We start from the raw sequence: 12,041 nt of genomic DNA, 5'->3' as shown, positions 1-12,041 counted from the left end.
CATGAAAATATATCGTGTAATTATTGTGTGCAAGTGCAAACAGCGTAGAAACGGGCAGTCGTTATTCTGTTCCTTCACAGAGATGACTATGTTTAGGATGAAGTGGGTTTATCAACCTCAGATACTGACTGAAGTTGTACTGACATGGGCTGAACTCATTACTCCAGAAGCAACATAAAATGCAGATTACATTTTGAAAAACCCCTTGGGGACAAATACATTCACTTTGGAGATTGATCCTGTCTGATGAAGCTAAAATAGAAACTTAGATTGTTATGAACAGGATCTGGTGTTACAACGGGAAAACCTCCCAAGCCTGAGACCATCACAACAACGAAGTGAAGGTTACACAGCGCCGTCGCGTCTTGTGGATGTGCGTTACTGATGTACTTCACAAAATGGACATTATTTAGAAAAACACAATATGTAGAAATATGGAAGTATCTCAAGACAGGAGCAAGAATGTTAAACATACCAAAAATGATTTGTACAGCAGCTTACTGCCAAAGTCACTGCCAATTCTAACAAGTACAAATTAAATGTGTGCAATCTTCTGAATCTGAAGACAACTTTAAAAAAAAAATAAAATCCTGATTTGTTAATTTGGCATTTAGTAAAAACAAATAATTTTCCAACTGAGGTAAAACAAAAACCGTTTAGTCTGATTTAATAAGGGACAGTGACCAAAACTGGTTATCTGCCTGTATTGATTTGTTCAAAATCAAAAAGAGCATATACTTAATACATATGAACCGTTATAAGCATACATAAACATACAGCTGGTTTCAGTTGTATGTTTGAGACTCTTGTTTTGAGAATCAATCGATCAAATTTTACTTTCAACAATAAGGCATTCAAAGTGCTTTACATTATAAAAGCACAAAAATACAAAGTCATGCAACATAGAATCAACAATTGAAACATTACATTTAGTCAAGTGCTGTCGTTCAATTCTTAATAAATTATGCTTCAAAAGAACTCCAACTGTTGCTGAATATGATTTTATTGCAGCATTTTGGAGACTTTGTATAAAAAAGAAACACTGACAGAATAACAGAAACGATACAGATGATTTGTACTGTGACTGATGCATGAGAGCCTCTAATTTTGGCATTTAAAGCCATGCTTTCTATTTGTTCAAAACCAAAAAGCAATGCAACAGTTTTCTTAAGGAATATGCCTTTTGTTTGGTGATTATTAAATAAAAGTCTAAGTTACTTAGACTGGGTGTAAAAGCACAAAACAAACACAGAGCATTTTCAATGTTTTTTTTTTGGCATTAGAACCACCTTGGAGAAACATAATAGTTGCTGTCAAATCTGAACTGCGATAATTAATGATGACAGATGATTTGTGAAAACCTCACAAGGTAAAAACAGAAAAAAACAAATTTTTATTTTCCATCTTTTCTCTCTTTGTAAAGCCAGTTACATGCATCGTCTCTTGAGCTGGATGCAATCTTCTGCCCCGGCTCTTTGTGGATCACAGACACAAAATAAATGAATTCAATAAATAATTTAACTCTAGTAAGATGTAAGCAGATGCTGCATTACCAATCTTAGCTTAAACACACAGGTACGGCCAAGCTGCAGGATTTATTGGGCAGCGATAGTGTTGGAGGTGCAGGGTAGGGCAAATCTCAGAATGGGATTACACAGCATGTATATTTATGGGGGCAGGATGCCTTCGGGACCAGGCTGAACCACGGATAGAGACACAGCCAGGAGAGAACTCATCTGTTCCTCGGCTCTTGGCTGTTCCAACACTCATAATGCCCGGGTCCCCTGGGTGGTTTTGTTTCTATAATAGCCTGGAACTATGTTGCATTGAAAAACAACCTTGCTAATTCTCACGCACTCCACGAGGGAGAAACCTGCAGAAGCAAGGGGCTGTAGGAATGTAGGGGGGACTCCTTGTATTCCTGAGATTCCCAGGCTCGTCCGTTTGTCTTTCAAGGCCAAGTCGGCTTTAGTGGGAAAAACGCTGATTAACTCCTGGACTCAAGGTCGCAGATTACAAACCATTAAAACGATAGTAGGTGCAGGTGTGGTCGCACACAAACATGAACTTTCTCACCCTCAAGTTGACTCATAAACAGAATCTCACATTGACTACGGTGTTTCATCTGTGTTATCACCTGAGGGTTTTGTGCAGGCAGGGTCGCTGACACAATTATCCTATTATATGAAATGAAATAAAGGACATGGAGAGAAGCCGCGGGAGAGAGAAAGGACGAGCATGAAAGAGAGAAAGTTCATAAAAAAAGGGCTCCGGTATGCATTTGAATGTTCAGGTATTGCAAAAAAGAAACAAACGGAGTGTGTAGGAAACACAATAAATTCCTTTGTGTCTGGTCCCAATGTCTACCATAGCAGCAGCTTCGTGTGAAAATATGTTTTCTGTAGAAAGGCATGTCTGAGAAAAAAGAACCATGGAGTGACAGCCAGAAAGGAGGATTTCAGAGTGAACTACTCATATTCCTGCATGGCCTAAGGGAGAGCTGAGATCGGCTCTCTGCTTTACTGTCAGCCGTGACAATCACCGGTAAGAATTGCTGCATGCACAGATGCACACATGGTCACAACTGATGCATTTGTTGAGACATTTGCATAGATTTGCATTTGATTAAATAGAACTTTTGTACTTTTTTAAGTGCCGTTTTCAAATAACTGCAAATAATGTCAGTAAACTCGTTTTGAGCTAACAGGAAAACATCTCAAGATCAATATTTTCCCTTCCAAATGGAGAAAAGTTCATCATTCTGCCATTTACCGACATGGGTGATGATTAACAATCACCTGATTACATGGCATCAATAGTTTGAACAGGTACAATGACTTTTTGCCCTTCTGCAGTGATCAGCCAGAGAACTACATATTTTAGATGTCTCTGCTCCTGCACAGCTGATTCAACCGGCCCAACTTCTTCTTCTTTTTTTTTAATGAAGTTTGGCAAGCAACTTACTAATGTGCATCACCGCCATACACTGGAATGGAGTGTGGATCGGGATGCTACATCAAATGCTACATCAGTATGTTAAAATTCTGCAGAGACCTGCGAATCAGCCAACATTTGTTTCAGGTGTGTTGAACCAGGGAGAAAGCTAAAACATGCAGGATGCCTGGCCTTGAGGACTGGCTTTGGTCAACCCTGTTAAGAAGCAAACCACCATAAAGACAGTGTTGTTTCCTACATCCTTGCCGTAAAACAGCGCTTCTCAATTCCAGTCCTCAGGCCCCCCTGCTCTGCATGTTTTAGATGTGCCTCTATTCCAGAACAGCTGATTCAAATGATTGCATGACCATCAAGTGCTGCAGAAGCCTGTTAATCACCTACAGATTCAATCCAGGTGTGTGGCAGAAGGGAAACACCTAAAACATGCAGGGCAGGGGGGGGGTGAGGACTGGAATTGAGAAACGCTGCCGTAACGCTTACTGAGCTTCCTAATGCAGAAACTATTCATTCCACTAATGCATTTAATTACCCTTTGTTGTTTCAACCTTATGGATCCCACAAGAAAATCTTTTGTGTCTGTCAAGGACTTGGCAAGAAGAAGTGACCGAGAGAATAGCTTTAAATTTGACGGAATTAAACAAACAGATAAATGTGCTGGATCCACTTTTGACTCTCTGAGGTGAAAACGGTCCCAGACCCCAGAGAATTTCTACAAGTTTTTTTTTTTCTCATTGAATTTCCTGGTTTCTCTTGGGATTAGTGCATGCGTCTCTTCTGCCCTCTTGTCTGTAGCCGGTAGCCACCAGAGTGACCAGATGGTTAGCTATCACTCAGTTTGGAAGTTTTACAAGATCTTGGTCGAGTCATTAGTCTGTCGGAACAACATGTGTTTATTGGACAGAAAAAACACAGTTCTGTCTGCACAGTAGATTCAGCGTAGCCGTTATTTACTTATTCTTGTGGTATTTAGCACAAAATTTACAAATTAAGGTTAAGAAAGAAAAGGAGATTTTTAAATAGAACTTGACCTGATTTCCATCCCGACCCCTTCTCTGTATTGAACTGGTTCCCATTGTCACCTTGAGGTGTCGGTCTTACAAATGTGTGCATTTCAAAAATATAAGTTATACAATGGCCGCTATTGATACGGTTCTTAAAGGTGAATGAGAAAATAACAGAAAATCACAACAGAAAGAGACAAAGAGACAAAAACAACAAAGTTCATAGATCAGCAATGTGGTCAACCATTATAAGAGAATCTCTCAAAATGAGATTTCAGAGATTTACATTTTCTGGTGCCAAAATTAAGGTTTTTATAAACAGGTTTTTTTTTAATTTTTTTTAAAATAAAAAACAAATCTATGATCAACATAAAATAAGTCAGTCCAAGTTTGGCAAGAGGATTTTATGCTTGTCTCAACGAAAGGTTTTCTAGATGCCCAGAAAGCAAGGAAAATGCTTTTTTGCGTGTTTTCACAGAATGAATATTTCATGCATCTCAAACTGTGATTTAAAGAATCGCTATTCAGTGGAGAACGATCTGTCTAGTATCTCAGATTTAAAACCTTGCTTGATGAAATTCAGATCACTTTCTCTAAAAAAATTGTGGAACCGTGCTGTGATGTAGCTCGGAATAGAAATCTTTCCTGAGGTACAGATTTAGATAACACAGTTAGCTAAGCACAGTGTACTGTAGGTATATTTTTTACTACATTGCCTGCACTATGCCATTAGCACAACACAAATGTTCCCACTGCCTCTTGACTGGACATGCCAACAAGAAACAGAATAAGAAACAGATTTGCTTGGTCCCTGACTCATGAGCGCCCAGGGCAAAGAGCCACAGAAAACCTACTAGCAAAACAGCATATTTATTTTTTATTTACTAATTATATTGTGCTGTAATTAATTGTCCTTTTAAATATAAAAGTCTTGAACTTTGTATCCAGTACCTCTGTATTCATCCATCCATCCTTCCATCTTCTTCCACTTATCCGGGGTCGGGTCGTTGGGGTAGCAGCTTCAGAAGGGAGGCCCAGACTTCCCTCTCCCCAGCCACTTCCACCAGCTCCTCCGGAGGAACCCCAAAGCGTTCCCAGGCCAGCCGAGAGACGTAGTCCCTCCAGCATGTCCTGGGTCTTCCCCGGGGTGTCCTCCCAGTGGGACGTGCCCGGAACACCTCACCAGGGAGGCGTCCAGGAGGCATCCTGACCAGATGCCCGAGCCACCTCAACTGGCTCCTCTCGACGTGAAGGAGCAGCGGCTCTATTCTGAGTCCCTCCCAGATGACTGAGCTTCTCACCCTATCTCTAAGGGAGAGCCCAGCCACCCTACGGAGAAAACCCATTTCGGCCGCTTGTATCCGTGATCTCGTTCTTTTGGTCACAACCCAAAGCTCATGAAAATCTGCTAGTTTGCTAATCTAGCAGATTTTTGAATTTGAAATGTTGCTTATTTTGTACATGGTTCTCGATTAAAATGCAATTAATTGATTAATTACAGACTCTGCAATTAACTTGATTAAAACATTTAATTGATCCCCACCTCTAATTTTTTTTAAAAAAATCTTTGTTTTCATTTTTCAGCAGAGGTGCCAATGACTATAAAATATTCCACCCAGTTTCACACTAGCTTGTGATATAAGTAAAAACGCTCCATAATGTGAATCTCTTCTTGTTATTGTGCTCGTTAAGAAATGCAGTGGGAATAACAAAGGTAGGCTCTCACATTCAGAACTTAAACATGACAGCACTGTGCATTTGTTTCCAAGCTAATTAAAAAAAAACTGTGGCATCTTTTTCTTTGAAAGTACTTTTTTTTTTCATTTTAATGACGCTGAAGCACACTTCGAAACCATAATGCTCAGGCTCAGAAAATGAGAGCAAGGGAAAAGAGGCGAACCTTGGTTTATTACCCTGCCTTGCTGTGTTCTGTAATGGAAAGTAATTCAAATCCCCTAGCTCCCCTGAATATTCTGCTGCATGGCTGCAGTCCAAAACAAAAACCTCCTTCACTTTACCCTTGACGCAACAACCCTAATGGCTGTTCTTGATGACAAGCGCAGAGAAGGAATTGAAAACAGCCTTACAGTTAATTCCCCAAACCGACTGTCCAATGATGAGTCCTGACACGGCAGCTTGCACAAGGGCACTGGGTAAAGGGGACACGGGAGGGTGTGCGCACCCCCGCTGTGCTGCTGGTGTGTTTGACACCTTGCTGCACTGCACTGTAATCAGCCCAGCCAACAATCAAAGCCCACAGGATCCATTCAGCAAGCGTGTAAATTTACCGTCCCACATCCTCTGTCTGACTGCGAGATAGCAGCTCTGCTTGTGCCTGAGCTTGGGAGAGCGCAAATCAGCAATGCAGAGTATTTGACAGGAGCTGCACGTGCAGGAGCTTCATCCATTGATTGATGATAATGAGTTCCTGCTAAAGATTTCATGATGGACCTAAAAAAAGAGGAAGTGAAAGATTGGCGCAGAGAAAGAACGGCACAGAGCAGAGGTGACTCTGCAAATGTGGGGAATGGACAAGAGTAAAAAAGATAAAAATAAAGGTGAAGCAAAGACAAACAGAGAATAATGTCAGAGAAGAAAGAGAGGGAAGAAGGAAAGGAAGAGTTAATTTGCTAATAAATTCCAAAGAGGTATCAGTCAATTATATATTTAGTTAATATAAATCAGCAAATGATTTATATTACTCAACATAAACAATGGATGCAAAGATGGTTGAGTAGACTTGGATGGATGATCAACAGATGATTAATGGATGAAAAAGTGATGGATAAACATATGAAGGGCAGATGAAGCTCAATGGAATCAATGAATGGATGTTAAATAAATGGATGGACTAATGAAGCTCTTAGTAATCAATGGGTGAAGGTAGAGTTGAATGGACAGAGAGCTGGATAGACGGATGCAACTTTTAGGGAGCAGAATAGGAAATTTGAGTGTTTTAATGTCCTGGCTCCCTGTAGCACAGAGAATACATCTAAAAAATATGCTTTTAGTTCATTAGTTCATAAATCACTGAACAGCTTACCAGCTAGAATACATCTAAAAAATATGCTTTTAGTTCATTAGTTCATAAATCACTGAACAGCTTACCAGCTGTCCAGAAAGTTGCAAGGTTAAAACCTCCACCTTTTCAGAGTGGCTTTTGAACATTCACCAACATATTTGATGCGTATTGATAATTTTAACCATGGCGCTTGACAAAATACAATGTCTGTTATTGGTTTTCCCAACTGTTGACTAAACGATCCATTTATGATGTTTTTATGTTTTATTTTATTTTTTTGTTTTCTTGCTGTAAAGCACTTTTAACTGAGCTGTGCAAATAAACCGCTGGCGATCGGCACTAGCACTCACAACTCCGCAAGGGATCAGCATGTAAGATAATGGATGGATGGATTATTGATTGATTGTGTGTGTGTGGCACTGATTTACTTCGTAGGTCCGCTTGGCCTCATAACACAATAAATCAGGTGAGACATTCCTTCAGTTCCTAACAGGCAGGGGGAAAAAAAGACATTAGGAGGGTTGGGGTTGCCTAATGTTCACAACTATTACCTTTCATAAAAGCTCCTCCACATTCCCATTTATTCAGTGGTTCATGCATGAATAATCCGATGCAGGGAAAAGTGCAATATTTCCACCAGGGCTCTGACTAGATTAGCAATGGGGGTTCGGTACTGTCCCCCTGAGGACTCCCAGACCTCTCCCAGGAACACAGAGCAAAAGTAATCAGGCACAAAACACATCTTTCTTATCTTCTGCCCACTCCTAACAAGTACATAATTGCTAATATCTCTGCTGAGCTGGAGAACGAATACCCTAGAGACGGGCTATGTATACACACCCTGATAGAGAGATGAGGACGGGTTGCTATAGGAACAAGGGAGACTTAATGTGTTTAAGCAGGGGCCGTGAGGGGAGAGGAGCAACACAAGAGGGAGGAGAAAGGTTATAAACCCAGGAAAGCAGCAAAACAGAGTAGTTCTGCTGGTCCCACAGGAACCTCCTCATACCGCTTTGCAAAGATTCTCGGCAGATGCCATTAGGCTTCTTTGACACTAACCAGCAGGAGGTCAGTTTAATCTGAAAGAGAAAACCAAAACTCTGCAGTTCATAACAAATGAGATTCTGTTTCTGAAACTGGTGAGAAGGACACAGAATCCGTTCTTATGTTGAAAAAAAGCAGGTAATAGTGAACAATATCAAGATCAACATTGCATTAAAGTAATAAAAGGGCAAAGTTCACCTGTGGATTTTACAATATCACTTTAGCTCTGAGATTGTAGCAGGCAGCAAGAGGTAGCTAACAACTTGAAGATGTCTCCAATTCTCCAAAAGGCCAACAAAGTTAAAAATGTACTTTTCAGTTCCTCTGTTTGGGTACACACCCAGCTGCACTACATGCCACTAATCAGTCTCACCTGGTTCTCGTGTAATCCGATCTCGTCCCCAGGAGTTAAAGGCCACTCAAGAGTCTGTCTCGTCACCAGATTCTTCTGTTGTCCGTATCCGTACCATTGGTTTGGCGGCAATCATTTAGAACGTTCAGTTCCCTCGTGTGTAATTTCATCTAACATGGAAATAAAACAACACAGAACCTCCTGACAAGACAACTACTCGCTGCGTGTGCCTCAAATCTGGACTTTTTGACCGAGCAAACAGCTAGATGGGACCAGAATTAAATCTCCTAACCTACAAAATGCAGCATCAAGTGGCATTCACACCTGCATAAATTCATTTACTTGCTTAATTTAAAACAATTTTCCGGAATTTAATCAAACAGAAACATTTCAAAAGTCCTGCTGTCAGGAGACAGAAAGCCTCAATGAGATGCAGAGTAATTATGTGCAGCAAAACAATAAAAGGATTAAGACTCTATGGATGAGTGCAAGGTGCAGTTTTCTGAGAGAAATGGGAGAGGGAACAGGAAAGCTGGTAATTAGAGAGTAAAAATAGAAACAAAGCGAGCGAGTGAAAGGCCATGAAAAGTAAAACAACCCAACTTCGAAACATCAGCTCTGAAAATAAATATCTTTAATATTAAACTGAGCATTTCTTAAGCTGCCCCGGCCTGACGCTGAAGCATCTTCACCTAATGGTTATCAGTTATTGGTCTGCAAAACACATGAGTGGGGCAGTTATTGAACTGAAATCTGTATCCGTCATGTAGTGCATTACTGGATTACTCCCTACACTAGCCATCTGTATTGTCAGCTTCTGTACAGAGACATAAGAAAAAAAAAAGTGAAGCCATAACTTCTAGGTTCCAGAGATCACATTATGTTGGCCAAGCTCTAATCATTCTTTGATGCCAGCGGCGCTTCATTCAGCCTCCCACTCTGTGCCTTTATCACTCTCTCTCTCCATGCCCTCTCCTCTCTCTCTCTCTTTCTCTCTCTCTCCCTCTCGCTTTGTGTCTCTTTGTGTTTGTCTCTGTCTTTTGCTTTTTATCTCGTTTCGCTTCTCTCCATCTCCAAGTAATGGTATTTCAATAGGACACCCAGCCGCAGGAATCCAATACGCATAACGTCTAATTGAGTCTTTAATAGGCTGTCTGATGTCCGCTTGCTGCTAGTTCACACTGAGAGGTACAGTCGCACTTCAAACAGCACACCGCTGCCAGCTGGACCCACCGGGAAAGGTCATCCTGTGTGACCGAATCAGCAGCCGCATTGATGCGCATAAACAAAGAAAAAAAAACAAACAACAACTCACTACAGATATGGACAGATTTCAGATTGTTGGTCCAGAAGCAAGTAAATCACAATTAGAGGCTGCGTTTTAGTTTCCAATTATGTGGGCTTAACCACAGTTTGGTTTACTAGAAGAAAAAAAAAATGCAAATAGTTGAATAAGACCAAGCAAAATTCATTACAAGCATTTGTTCTCGTGAAGTGCCTTAAACCACAAAACGCCACGTTTAGCACAACAGTGTTTAATTAGTCTTGTGCCGTTCCAGGTCGAAACAGCTCAGTGCTAAAGCCACATGCCGTCAGTGTTTAAAAATAGTCTAGCAATTAGAGAAGAAATATCAATTATCAGATGGTGATTTTGGACAAAGTCATGGAATAGAGCTTTATTCAGATATTTATTGGTTGACATTACATCTTTTTTTCTGGTTTAGAATTGTGAAAACTATCCAAATTGTGAAGATTATCCAAATATTTCTTACTCCGAATAGCCAGAATCACAGATGAATTTACTTCAATGAAAGTCAGAGGTTTACACACACATAACAACTACATGTCCAAACCATTTTTGAGAGTCCTAATGAAGCAACAACAGTGTATAAAGCACCGCCTCAAGCACACAGCTTCCTTGTGTGTGGAAAAATAAAAAACAAATTATTCAAGAAATCAGGAAGATACTTTTGGGTATTATTTCCAGACACTTGAAGGTGCTACATTAATCTGTTCAAACAATTACTCTCATTAAAAAAATAAATAAAAAATATTGAGCCATTTTACTGTTCAGAAACTAAAAAATGCTAACAAAGATCTTGCTAACAAAATAGTCAAACTGTATTGAGTCAGGAAGGAAGAAGATATTAGTTTTGAAACACACTGACGGACAATCACCTGAATGTTTGGAGACATATCCTTTTGCCTGATTATTATTTTTTGTCTGAATTTAAAAAAGTACAATAGCAAATTCTCAAGAAAGATTCACTTTTTAATCTGGCATTTAGATAACAGAAATATCTTTACTCATCTAATTCATGAAAACTGGAATAACTCTAGCTGATGCCACCACTAGTGTTTTCAGATAAATAGCTGTTATCTGAATACAGGTTCTCAAACCCTGTTTAATGAGTACCATTATTCTGTTAGCAGATTTTAAAGCAGTAGCACAACAATTAACTGAAAAAGTCTTCATGTTCAATACATATTTGAAAAACAGATGTGTTAGAGAATTTTCGGAATTATCATTTTGTTTTTACTTTAGGTGAAATTCAGTCTAATTAAAGTGTTCTCTTCCTTATGTGTGTATTAACTGACCTGGAGGTCAGGATTGACTGTTTTGAGCAGTTGAGTAGTTTTCTAGTTGATTAGGTTACATGTTGATTAGGTTACACGTTTACAACCTCTGTTCTTTTTACGACCTCTGCCCCTTTGACTGTTTTGACTGTTTTTCTTTGACAATAAAACAGGAGCTCGCGTAAAAGGAAATCAGAACTCTCTTTGTAAACAGCTTGGAGAAGCTGTTTCGGAGACTTCTCCTTTTGCTAAAGCTTTGTCATAAAATTCATATTACGTGTCTGTAGTTCTTTTATTTAGGTATATAGGAAAAATACCCATCAAGATGTCCAAATTTCAAGGCAGAAAAATAAACAGGAAGGACTTTTCTCACCAACCATCACATCAGAATTCAAGATGGCTGCTGTGCGGTTAAAACCAGGCAGGAATTAAAACCAAACAGCTTATTAGCAGTTCAAGAGAAATCTGTTTAAAGCAAAAGTTGAGATGCTTTAGCAATTCATGACATCACAGATGCTTTTGTTTGGATTTGTCTTTTAAACAGCTGATGCCATAATCTCCTCCGACTAAAGGTAAATGCAGCCCAAACACCATCAGTGGTTCTCGTACCACAGCCTAGAAAGCTGTGGATCTTGATCAAGCTCTGCTGCTGCTTGCAAGGTCATCTGGTAAAACGTAATGTCACAAAGCGAAGAGGGAAAGATCCAAACAAAGGGCTTCAGCAGCAACTAAAGGTCTATATAAATTAACAGCGGTCCCACTTCTTTTCCTTTTAAGCCAGCTGAAAGTCAGGAAGGTGAGGAGCAGAGAGGGAAGAGTTTATCAAAACCCCTTCCCCGCATGAGGAGGTGTCACCTTGGAACAGAGCCGATCTATCAGAGCAAAGAGTTCTGCTGCATCTGGGATCATTGGAGAGAAAAATGAGCAATGGAGCAAGAAAAAACAAACAAACTTGAGTTCACCTTCTGGTTCATTTGTGACACAAAGCAGATTCACGGAGTTTATTAATTAATTTAAGACTCCATTTCCTCTTTGGCACCGACACAGTACTGCTGAACCAAAAAGAGCCAGATGGTTGAAGTGAGTATTA

This window comes from Gambusia affinis, linkage group LG16 (assembly GCF_019740435.1).
Source record: "Gambusia affinis linkage group LG16, SWU_Gaff_1.0, whole genome shotgun sequence".
In the NCBI taxonomy this organism is placed as follows: domain Eukaryota; kingdom Metazoa; phylum Chordata; class Actinopteri; order Cyprinodontiformes; family Poeciliidae; genus Gambusia; species Gambusia affinis.
Note: the sequence above shows the minus strand (reverse complement) of the source record.